The sequence below is a fragment of the Sturnira hondurensis genome, unplaced genomic scaffold, assembly GCF_014824575.4.
Source record: "Sturnira hondurensis isolate 20B ecotype Veracruz unplaced genomic scaffold, ASM1482457v3 Scaffold0003090, whole genome shotgun sequence".
Taxonomy (NCBI): Eukaryota; Metazoa; Chordata; class Mammalia; order Chiroptera; family Phyllostomidae; genus Sturnira; species Sturnira hondurensis.
The window spans coordinates 5,930,998-5,943,877 of NW_028075721.1; the positions used below are offsets into that span (position 1 = coordinate 5,930,998).

Here is a 12,880-nt window from a genome sequence, read left to right on the forward strand (position 1 = left end):
AGGCTGGGGGACCTTTGCCTCACCCCACTCTGGGCATCAGCCAGCAAAGGGTATTCTGGACGCAGTCCTCTCTACCCCGTCCCCTTTATCAGATTATACTCCTAGCCATTCAGATAACCCCTCTTTCCTCCTCCCAAATGCTCCACAACACAGGCAGTTTCAGTGTCCATTCCAAAAAGCCCGTGTAACACACCCCTCTTCCTGCTGGAAGTCTCCAACCCTGGAAAGGATGTTGAAAAGAGAACACTTTCTTAAGGAGTTAGGCGCTCACCATTGCGACATTACGCTGCATCTTATTAGGCGTGGGTGGAGTTGTTAAAGAGGCAAATGCCTTGTCTTTCAGTATCCCTGATTATTTTAGAAATATCCTTATAGGGCTTTATAACATTATCTTCATCCTCTTTGACACTGCTTAATCATCCAGACCTCTCCTGAAAATCAGGAGGTGATGAGTAGGAAATTCCTATTGCAGTGCTTGGGACAAGAGATCCACCAGGTCGAGAGGACTACCGTGAATTCCAGTTGGCCAAAACTCAACGCCCATGGCCGTAACTGCTCTCAGAGTGCCCGAGGACAGGGTCAGTCAAAACATACTCCTCCCAACCCCAGGAATGGAAAGCCACTGGATTCTGACTCCCCTCACTTTGTCAAGACAGTTCCCCCGACACCCCACTTAAGAAAATGACATTTGGGGATATTGTCTGTCTCTACCATTCTGGCTTCCTTTGGGGATGAGTTTGTTATTTGTGACAATACCCAGCCTTCAGCAACACATAAGCTTTTATTTAGTTCTCACTGATGGAAGAAGGTGCCCCAAGGAGAGGTCCAGACCATTTGTTTAAAGTGCAATTGAGAGACTTAAGGGGGGGGGCACTAACTGGACGGAGGAGGGAGGAAATGGAAACATCTGCAGTAGTATCAACAATAGACATTTAAAAAAAAGTGACAGTGAATGCCTGGAAATGAAGCCCAGCCCAAGATGGGCTTTATTTCTTTGTCCACGTGGGACTGCCTGGTCTAGCAGCAGTTATATTGTGATTGAGGTTTGATGGCTGTTCTTTTTTCAAGACTGAATTAGCCAGTTCCTGAGTACCGTGCAAGCACACAGAGTCTGGGGAAAGAACAAACAGTTATTTAGTGGCTGCCTGGAGAGAAAAAGGATACCTCCTGGTTCTCTTCAGCTCTCCCTCTCTGAAATTACTCACGAAGTTTCTTGCCCATGACAGCAAGAATGTGAAACAAGACAGATAGGACACCGAGAGGCAATATTCTTTCCCACATTTCACAATGGGATGTTAGATGCAGCACACATACACACACACACAATGTCAAATCTGCATAGACATTATAAGCATGTTGTGTCTATTTTCTCATTCTGCTCCCTCTGTCTCAGTAATTTGAATCAGACGGTACAAGCTCCGCAGATTTTGTGTCTGGTCCGCTGCACCCTTTCCTCCATCTGCTTGGGCTCTGCCCCCAGACGGTAAAAACCCTTCCTCAGAAAGTACTTCTCCTGCACAGGGAATGGACTCAATTGGGCTTTTCTATAGAGGGAGTTAAGAAAAAGGAAGGATTACTTTATCTTTTTTTAAGACTAATTTTACTAAAGGATGATCACGATGGATGATAACATTTCCACATATTAACCTCAGTGATGGGAAGAAAATGGACCTCCTAATTTACGATCCCTCCGTCTTACACCAGCTCTCCCAGTGGGTGGCCCTTTCTCAAGATCAGAGTGGAGTCCATCAGAGGACTTGAAGGAGCCACAGACAGGGCATCTCTTGGTGGAGCTGTACGCATGATGCCTACGCCGAAATCTGGAGGCAGGACGCACTGAGAAGACCTTTAGCGACGCCTCCCTTTATTCCCAAGCAACTTCGGCTCCCCTTTCCGCACCTGATTGCGCAGCCCTCTGCTCTCCCTCATTCCATCGCCCCAAAGGAGTAGGAGCCTGGGGATATCTGGAATGCGCTCCACCCTCAAGACCTCGACACTCGGCCTCCAAACCTATATCGTCTGAGAAGAAGACAGCAGTCTTAGAAACACCTCACTCTGTTCCAAAGACGCTCTTGGAATAACAAGGAGATAAGCTACCCACGAGACGCCACTGCCCTGTGCGCCCTCTACCCCCCCCCCACCCCCCAAGGAGAACAGTTGTGGGTCGCTGAGACGCTTTTTAAGCTAACGCCAGCCCCAAAGCTCAGGTAAGCCTCGAGAGAGAGCGCCCTCGGGTACCTCCTCCGCATCCTTTTAGTATCTGCCAGCCCTCTTAGCGGGGAGCTTGGCCCTCCTCCAGCTGCGCGCACTGCACGGAAGGGCGCATCTCCACTCGCCGCCTCCTCTGGCGGCGGAGACGCGCGGGGCGTGCTTGGTCGAGAGCAGCTAAAAGTTGTGCGCCCACTTGGTAAGGGGGAGAGCCGAGGAGCCACGAGCGAAGAGGGAAGGCTGGGAGGGGGCGGGGAGGGGGACTGCTTACACGAATTTCCAAGTGGTAGACCTGCCTCTGAGCTCTGCCCAATGAGATCCGTCAGGGGAGGCACCCGGTTCACTTTTCCACATCACTTCACAGTTACATTTGGCAGGCAGGCGGGCTCGCACGCCGGAGCTCTCAGTCCAGATTTAGAGGATTTATTTGGAATCTCCCTGCCTCCTCGAAGCTCGCCCTCAGTCGCCGGTTTGCGCCCAGACGGTAGCATCCACCCAGCCTCTCCACTTGGGGCTGCGGACACCCCGAGCCCAGCGCGCCAGCTCTGCGTCTCCGCACCCAGCCCCGCAGCTCCTAGAGGCATGACCGGAATCCGGAGGCGGCTGCCCAGCGCGCGGGGACCATTCGGTGCTCGTCGCCCTCGGGAGCCAACCCTGAGTCCCTCCAGCCATTTGTGAACCAAGAGGCTTGAAATTTTCCAGCGCGGAAGCAGCCCCGCAAGAGTAAGTGAGCCCCCTTTCTCCCATTTTTCTCCATGCCCCGAGGACCCAGAAGGGACCGTTTCTTTTAGGAATTCCCATGCCCCTTCGGACACCTTGCGCGCCTCCTTCCGCTCAGATGGTGGATGCGGGTTCCCAGTCCAGGCGGCGGGCTGTGCTGGATCTTCTTTGCTGACATGCACGACCGACCGGCCGCCTCAAGTCTCGCCTGACGATTTTTGCAAACCTCTGTGTCAATCGATCCTGGGGATTAGCAAAGCAGGCTGTGCCCCCTCCAGTTTTCCTGCCGGTCTCCCTCCTGTCGGTCGCCCGGCGATCCCCTCGACCCAGGCAGGCGCAGCTGCAGCCGAGCGCCTTCACTGCAGGGGGCTGCGTGAATGGGAAGCACCTGCCGCTGGTGGGGAGGCCGGTGAGAGATGGCGAGGAAAGGAGGGAAGGGGAATGGGGTGCCCTCTCTCTGGTTTGCTGCATCTCTCCACCCCTGGAGAGAGGGAGGGCTACACCCCCGCGGTGGGGCTGCGGATCACGATTCAGCGGCCAAAAACCCAGCGCCAGGCTTTCCCACAAGTGGCTGTTCCAGCCTGGGAGGCGCGGTTCCGGCTGCAAACTTGAGGGATCCCGCGCCGCCCCGCGGCTTTGCAATCTCCCAGACGCTGCCCCGCACCCAGGCAGGACCGGCCCCGCAAGGTCCTTTCTCAGGCGGCGAGCCTGAGCTCACGGAGGCCCCCAAAGCGGGGGACTCCTCGGTTCCCCCACCCTCCTCCCGACGCCTGCAGAGCTCGAGCTGCGCTTTCCGTCGTCTCACTGCTCCCATCCACCAACCCTGGGCGGGGTGGGGGGTGGGGGTGGCCGCGCCCCTCGCGGGGCCGGAGGAAGACAGGGCTCTCGCCCCGGTTCTGCCAGCGCGTAACAGGTTCCTAAGGGACCTACTCCGGTTCTCCTTCCTACGCTCCAGCGGAGGTCGGGAGACAGTGAAAACCTGCCGCCTCCAACGGCGATGCCAACAGGTATCCACATTTTCCCACCGCCCCTTCCCTCCCCTAGACCGAAGCCTTCCCCTCCCCAGTCTGGCCGCGACCTCAAAGTTTCCTCGTCGCCGACCTTTCCCCGCGAGCACAGAGCCGGCGGCGAGTCAAGGACTAGCCCTTGGCTTCCGCGAGCGGAGATGGCAGCTGTTTGCTTGGGTTGCTACATGTAAGAAATCAAACAACATTAATTGTTTATTGTGGCCGACGCAAAACATTAGTCTGCAATGGAAAGACGGGCTGGCGGCTGCTCACTTCAGCTCCAGTGAAAGGCTGGGGCTTGTAGTCGGACGAGCGGGAGGGAGGCGAGGACCTTTCAACTTTACCACCCGTTCCTGAAGATTCCACAAGAGTTTCCTCTTTAAGAGGCACAAGCCGGCAGCCCCTTAGCGCGCCTGAGCTGCTAAAGAGATCGGCGGGCTGCTTTCTCCGCCCGGTTCCTCAGTACTTGCGAGCTGTCCATGGGAAGGAGGGGACGCGGGAGAAGGTAGGCGAGGGCACTGCCCTCTCTGACTTCCGAAGGGTCGCGGAGCCCAGAGGAGGCACTGGGTTCGGTCGGGGCCCTTGGGAAGCGCCTGTCCTCTTTACAAAGCTCCTGACAGCCGTCTCAATGGGTAACAGCCCTCCCTGGGCTGTCCCCTCCGGCTCCATTATAGGCGCTTTTCAACTGGAAAACTCTACGTGGGGAAGAGATATTTATGTAAGGCCGGCGAGTGGGATTTTCCATCCATTCAACCTCACCGCTGTACCTCGCTGCATGCACAGTGAGCCCTATGGTTCACGCTGAACGCCACTGAGATTGCCGCCTGGCTACTGCCTTCCTCTGCCTGCCCACTTTTGGGGGGTTTATCTGGAGTGTGCGTGTGAGAGAGAGAGAGAGGGAGAGAGACAGATTTCTCTAATGGGAGACCTGGCCATTGAAGAGCGTTGATGGAGGGTTGCATTGTTTTTTCCCACTCAAAGGGAGTTCTCTGTCATCATCGTGTCCGGGCATGTTTTTCCACTTTCTGGAGCTCTGTGGTTGAAAGGAATCGTGGAGCTACCCCCCTTATTCAATAAGAATACTGATAGTAATATTCTGTCATTCTGCTTGAGCCCATTAGAAGTGCGTGGTCACATTAGCCATCTTTGCTGGAACAGGTGCGGGATTTTAAATCACCTTTGATCTGTTATTTTCTGGGCTCGGAAGGGGGCTTGGAGTTGAGAGGATCCGAGGAGAAGAAAACGGAGGAAAGAGCCTCCGGGTGGTTCTGAGGGTTGGTCTCTGCAGTCAGGGGCTGGTCAGTGGCGGCTCTGTGCCCCCACACTGCCCAAACCAGTGTGAGAGCGCCCCGTGACCATCCCAGGCAGGCCAGATGTTTTGGAGCCACAAGCTCATGTTTTCTGAAATTTGTGCAGAGATGCGGTCGTCCAAACTTCTGAATCTTTCTCCCTTGCAGCCTGGATCTTGTATTTCCAATTATGACTATCAAAGATCAATTCTTCATTTTAACAACCTGCAATCTCCTAAAGCTCTCGAGACTCCAGACAGGTGCATCTCTCCACCCAAGACTCTAGCCTGTCTGGGCTACATTTTTTGTGTCTGGGATGCCTTTCATAAGTTCTCGATGGTGTTATGTATTAAGCTGTATCCCTCACTAGGAGGACCCCACTGTGCATGTATCAACTCTAAAGGAGACTCTAACCTGAAAAATAACTTTACTGGGGTATTATGCAGAACTCTGGGTAAGGGAGCAGTCCTCCAAAGCAGCCTGGTAAACAACACTCTTTAAAGAGCCAATGGGAGTATGCTGGCTCAAAAAGCAAAATACAAACAAATGAAACCCATCAGAGAGGTCCATCAGGATTGCTATAAACCACTTGAGAAAGCATTTTTAGAGACTGTTGTATGACTGTGCTCGTGACACAACATTTCTTTGTCCACTAGTTAAGAGGGGATACTCCTGGCTCCCAGGGAGAATCAGTGAGCGACACCCGGAAACCCCAAAGAGTGAGGGAGTCACGATTCTGTTTGAGAATTTGTACCTCTGGGCTTTGCTTTCTAGGTTCCTCTCTCTGTTTATTGGTGAGGAAAAAGAACAAGCACACAGAGGAAAGTTAGACTCCACATTCCATCAGCTGTTGAGAAAAAACTTACTAATGCTTTAAAGAAAAATAATAATCTTTCTTTTTCTACTCAAGGTGGCATTTATGCTTTATCAACATTCCAGTTTGAGCCAATTTTCCATGCAAAGACAGAAGCTATTCATGGGTAGAATGACCTTCCATTTGTACATCAGCAAAGTTTTGTGTTTGACAAATTCAGGGCCGAATAGAATCAGAGCAGCCTTTTAATGATTGAGGCAATATAAGGTCCCAAGACTTTCTTGTGAAAACACCGCGTTCAGTGGTGCTGCTGGTTTCAGTCGTTTTATATTTCTTACAATATTCCGAGAAGCAGAAAAATGGAGATTTCAGCACTGTCGGAATTCACAGCTGAAACGGGCTAACTTTGCTTTTCAGTTTAGGAAGAGGCTCCTAACTTCAGTGTGTTGGACACCTCCTCCAGAGCGTGGAATGAAACCACGCTGATTCTAGTGTGTGCACGCACGCACAAACACAACTCCCAGAATGCCTGAAAACATGCCCAGATGACCAACTCATTTATCGGTTCAAGTATGAGGGTTTTTTATTTTCATGTTCCTTTGCCATTCATTCCATCTGCCTTAGATTGTTTGATTTGCCCTTCTGCCTCTTGGATTTGTATACCAACCAGTCTCTTTAAAATCAATGTATCTGTTTGTGGTGTGGGCATCTGATCTGTGCATATACTTGTGAAACAGAATAATATTTTGATGTACGGAGGCTGTCGTCTGCTTTGGTGAGGTTTGATCAACCCAAGAGCTATATAATATTGGTCCTCTCTCATTTCATTGCCATGGAAGTGGTGATAACCAATAGATTTCTGCTGAACTCTCCGTTCCCGCCTCTGGGATCCACTTCAGATGTAACCATGGGGAGAAAATTAGTTGAACCTGGCAACTTCAAAAGGTCAGGAAAAAAAGAAGTTCAAGGGATGCCCTGTAGCCGCTTCTCCTCTGTGTCGCTGCAGACTGAGTCTCCCTCACCACTTCCTGGCAAAGCAGCAAGGCCGGTCCAGTTCCTTGTTCCGATTATCTCCCAAGCTTTTATTTCCCAAATTTTACATCCTGTGCTATTCCCTCTTGTAAATATCACCCATCTTCTTGGTTTTAGAAGTCTTTTCCTTTCAGTTTTATGAGTAGGCAGAATACATAAATCTGATTTGGGGGCATCTTGTTGGAAAAGCATCATCAAAGCGTAACACTTGGATTTAGAACCTTCGAATCCTTTCCTTCGCTACCTCTGCTGCCAAAGACAACTGCAGAAGTTAGCATGATGGCCGGCTGAGGGCTGAGCTCAGAGTCCATGCTCAGTAAATGTTTATTTGACGCGTTCACAGTTAGCAAAGAGGGGGCGTTCTCAGTAAAAGCGAGTGGAGAGCAGGATACGCTCCTGTCCAAAGTCCCCTGTTGTAAGGATCTGCTTCAGTCTTTTCTACAGAAGTTTTGTAAATTGTCCTGCGTTTGTTTTTAGACAGAGCATCTCTTTTTTTAAAAAAAATTGATTTTATTCATGTTTCACAAAGTATATTTTTCTTCCTTGGAAATCATTTTTAAATGGTATGGGGATATCCAAGTGACATGAGTCAGCTTTGTAACAGTGAGCATGCCTCCAAAAGCAGCCTTGTGTGAGGCATGCTATTCAACTGTATGTGATGCAAGGTTATGTTTCACTGGGGGAAACTGCTCTAATTATGGAAGCCTGTGTAAAAGGGTCCGCTCCATTTCCTTGCTGGGGGTGTCTAAAAAAATTACCAAGAGAAATTTACTGTGTATCTCCTTTCTTTGTTCACTTCCTCTTTTCTTTCTTTCTTTAATGTACTTTTTATTTAAATGGATCAGTTCATGTTTCCCTTTTGTGAATTGCAAGTCTGGGTGTCTTAGAAGATAATTCTACTTTGCCATATACTACTTTTAATCAGCAAGGTACCTGGCCCTCACATACATACACAGGGGGAAATATATATATATAATTTATTTCATGGTAAGGTGCTTTTGTGGATGTGTCTACTGATATTTTAAGCAAATTGAATATCTTGCAAAAAAACAGTAAGTGGAATCATTTTAATCCCTTCTATGTATATAATTAAGTGAAAATATTATCAAAGTATGTTCATGTGCTATTAACAGTAAGAATAATATTTTCCACACATTGTTCCCTCCTAGAGAGAGTAATGCATAAAATATGATTGTCTGATTCCTAATGTGACACAAAAAATAAAATATGTAGATGAGGAATGATGCAAATACCATAGCGGCTGCTTTGCTTCCTGGTACATGCAACCTCATCTCCGAAGTTGGTATAACAACCGGGAGGGTACACCATACTCTCTATTAGACTATTGCCCTTCCAGCTTCATGAACAGAATTTCACTTTTCTCTATCCGAATGGGTCCATCTTCAAAATGGGGATGCTCAGAAATAGAAAAAAAAATATGTATCTATGTTTATTGTAGTAAAACTTACCTGCCCTTGAGTTTCTCTAACATCTTGTAGCTGAAGAAAGTCTACTTTTTTTTCAATCTGTATAAGCCGTCGAGTTCATTTTCATAAACTCAGCGTTCTTTGTGAAATATCAGTGATATTTTGGTTAAACGATTGCTTGCTCTTTGACTGTCTACCTCATCGTCTGTGGCTGTAGTTCGTGGTAACTGTTAGTGGGTGGTGTTTAAGCTGTAAAGTCTGAGACGTGAGAGGGAAACAGGAAGGCCTACTTGCACAGTGGCTACTACACAGTCTAATCTAATGGGCAGAGTCTTGACTTACTATCTGGGTTACTGTACTGCAGTCTCACCCTCACAGACTCTGCAGCCCTGGTTCTGGGATAAACCTGATTGTAACTATTTCCCTCTTTCTTCAGAGAGAAGGGAGAGCTTCTAGTTTCTAACGATGGTCAGTTCTGCCAAAACTCCTTGGAATACGTGGGAAAAGTTTGTTGAATACTTGTGGAAAAGGCACTACTTGAATCGAATCTCTAACTAGCCTTATATTTGCTGAGCTCCCTTCTGAGAAGTGTTTAGAAATCCCCTTGGATTCTTCTTTGTGTTAATAGGGACACCCTACTAGCCCAGTCTCACAGAAATATTCATGGTGATGAAACGCAATGGAATTTTTCTTGTAGAAGAAAAGTACCAGCTCATGTTTTTTCATGAGTTGTCATAACTTGGTTGAAAGTGAACAGCTCTGGTGTGGATGTGCATTTCTTGCCCTTAGCCTTCTCAGGAGAAGATAGTGATGGGCAATGCCACATCTTGTGTCAAAAAGAGAGACTGGGTTGATATGGGTGGTGGTAAAAATACTACCCTTTACAGGCCTAAGAAAACCATGAGAAGTCATTACTTGTATGTTAGCAGCAGGCAGGAAAGGCTATTTGTGAAATCCCATTTTATTTATACCTAACTTGGTGTATGCGATTCATTTTAAAATCAAGGGTTGGGAATAGATTCTTTTATTTATTACCCGTCTACAGAGAACACAGCAAGAAATTGAAATAAAATCATTTTAGAAAATCAGTTAAGATTGTTTGTTAAGCACATGTAACATCCAATAAATACTATTATTTCTGACAGAGTTTTACATACCTTATCTTGTTTCAATTTTTTCTGCAGTCCTTCAGTTAGGTGGTATTAAATACAGAGCATCAGTTTCTCTCTCTGCTGCAATTGGCATAAATTCACCCAGGCCACTTATGTTACAAATGATAGAACTGGGATTCTAGACTACTTCTGAGTCCACAGTCAATGTTCTTAACCACCGTGCCTGGGAACGCCCCACAGTTCATCTGTATTTTGAACTCGGTGAGAATCAGATTGACTCCTGTTGGTTGCTGTGATTTGAAGGGTGTTGCCGACTCGCCACCTTGAAACCTCTGGAGTTCTCCAGATGGGGTTTGAAAGTGGCCGCAAACACAGAGGGCGAGGAGGTGGGAGAAAGGAACCAACCGCTCCATGTTGGTAGGTGGTGGTTTTAATCAGCAAGGGAACTTACAGGAGGAGTTTGACTTGGGCAGCCACAGACAAGTAGCTCTCTGCACCCTCCTGGGAGAATCTTCAAAGTTTCCACCGCGGCCTCAATGGGGTCCAGCACCATGTTCAGTCTAGATGGTCTGGACAGTGCTCGCTCTGCAGGCTCCATTCTTGAAGCGGCTCCCAATGGAAGAACAATGAGCATAACCTGCATTCCAAGGACCAGGAAAGGGTAAAGAGCCTCCTCTGATTGCCCAGGCGCAGCTGGGGGGTCATTGGTGGTCCCATTCTCTCCATGACCTCCCCCAACAAATCGGCAGTATACATTGTTTTCTCTCCTTCCATCTCTGACTATTCCACTTTGAGCAGGCAATTTAAAGTTGGCAAAGGATGTAGCTTTTAAGTAAAGAAGGAGGGACTTAAAGTAGGCTTGACCAATGCCTGGAAGGCATCGCCCAGTCTTCGATGAGCTTCGACTTCCACTCATCTCTTTGAGATGATCTCAACACAGTTCTGCTGTAAGCAGGTTCAACACAATAGATGTATCTTCAATAACTTAACTAATGTTAGCATTTGAAGAAAGTTTTTATACATAAAGGCCCAGTTCTATAACTCTAGGAGAGGGACCTTATTTTGACCTTCTGGACTTTGTCACAAACCATGTTTCTCCCTTCTGAAATGCCTGTGAGTTTTAGAACAGCTTCTATGGCAAAAGACGGTCCTGACTTTATCTTGGGAAAAAGAGAAAAAATAAATAAACAATATTTATTTATTGTTGCCAAAATAACCAACAATTATAGAACTTAAAGAAACTAATGCTCTTGGTGGAAAAAAAAGGAGCATGTCAGTAACTGAGCAAAATCGATCTGATGGGTGTTATTTTGGCAAATGATCTGCTTTGGGGTAGACAGACACAGCTGAATAAGGAGACCATCTGATGCTTAGGAAAAAATCAGAAGGACTGTGGCTGCTGGGAGAGAGAAACGAATAAATACACATACATGTGTGTGTACATAAAGCATTTGAATCCTGTTCTACTCAGGGAATCTGGTCAGGGAGTCCTGAAGGCTTTAGGAGGGGTGAGTCTCTTGTATTATTTATACTTGGACACCTGCGAGTGCCATGCCTTCCCAGGATCCAAAACCCATTTCTACCTGTTCTACTCTGGTCACCCTGCGCTCTGCTTGAATTGCGCTGGGCCACCTCCCGAATCATCCCCTGTGCTCCTGAAACACCACTTTGAATGCCATGCGCATTTACCTGTTTTTGAAACCGCCTGCTAATGGCTCTAAATTCAAGGTCAGAAACATTTTGAATAGAAACTCTCCGGTCCTGTGTGTCATTTTTTGCCTCCATGAAATATTGTGGCCACTAGGCCCAGTGGATAATAAAAGCATAATTCCCTGTCAACCACAATAATCTTCTGGATGGAATCCTAAAGTGTCTGTAAAAGCCCATTTTTGTTTTAGACGTCACCTGTTTGTGTGTGGCTTATCATTTGGAACTTGACAGTGTTTGCAAATCCAATGGTGTGGTATGTTTTTGCATAATGACTTGCCATATTTGAGAATTGACTGAGTTCACCTTGATCCAATGTTGGGTCAGGAGAGTCAGATCCAGGTTGTAATTAGAACCATCTTGGAAATGTGAGCGTGAATGAAAAGTTGGATTGCAAGTATCTTACCCAAGAGAAGGTAGCTTCTTATGGGGGAACTCTAAAGACTCTTTTATTTGGAGGAATTCCAGAGAGAGTGTAAAATCTCTTCATCTCACTATCTGGGTGTAAATCAATGGAGCAGCATTATAATAAAGTGGTTTGGTTGGCCAGGCATACATACTGTGGTTGGAAAACCTAAAAATGAATTGATTTTTTAACCCAAGCTTTACCCCCCTGTGCAATTTCTTCTTCCTTGTATTCAGCAAAGCGGTTTGGGTATGCAGCTGCTGTTTAAAATGTTTGTTAATTCTGGTAACAGTGACAATAACACATGGCTGCGTCTCAAGAATTCTCTAAAACTATTATTGGTCCTGGCTCGTGTAGCTCAGTGGATTGAGCACGGGCCTGCGAACCACACGATCGCGGTTCAATTCCCAGTCAGGGCACATGCCTGGGTTGCAGGCCAGTTTCCAGCAGGGGACTCACAAGAGGCAACCATACACTGATATTTCTCTCCTTCTCTCTTTCCCTTCCCCTCTAAAGATAAATAAGTAAAATCTATAAAAAAAAACTATTATTGGATCATCAAAGAGACAATATTAGCTCACCCCGCCACAGAGATGCAAGAATATAAATAATGTGATTCTAATTGTCATAGCAGAGTTCCATTTCTCTCCAAGTGGCAGACGTTGCTGAAGTGAAGGGCAAGTCTCACCACCTCCTGATAAAATGCATTTGTATAGGGACCTACCAGTCCCAGTCAGTGGGACAATTGTTCTCTTGTCACTCCTGAAGTTGATATGAAGTGTGGGAGGAATATTATGACATCATACAAAATCCTATATATTCATACACTTTAGTGCAGGGTTTCCAAAGGTCTGATGTATGTGTGTGGCCTCACATACACAGGGGTAGTAAGTAGTTGATGGGCGTGGCTTTAAATGAGCTGAGCAGGAAGTGATTTTCCCACCATTGAATCCTTTGGGTCATCAAAGGGAGATGGTCTGAATGGGAAGCTGGTCTTACTCCCTGGAACCCCTGGCTTCTCAAACTGTGGTCCTCAATCAGTAGCCCCTGCATCACAGGAGAGATGATCAGAAATGCAAAATCGCATGCCCTCACCCCTAGATTCACTGGTTCAGAATCTGCATTTTGTCTGAAAGTGTACTAAAGTTTGAGAAGCGC

At 47.3% G+C, this 12,880-nt stretch overlaps 1 protein-coding gene across 1 annotated transcript in view; it reads left to right on the plus strand.

Annotated features, from left to right (window-relative positions):
- Nucleotides 1–2,521: 2,521 nt before the first annotated feature.
- CDH8 (cadherin 8) overlaps nucleotides 2,522–12,880 on the plus strand; it is a 339,116-nt gene continuing 328,757 nt past the window's right edge. Inside the window, exon 1 of the mRNA XM_037041593.1 lies at nucleotides 2,522–2,931. The gene's annotated coding sequence lies outside the window, so the exon portion shown is untranslated. The remainder of the gene's footprint in view (nucleotides 2,932–12,880) is intronic.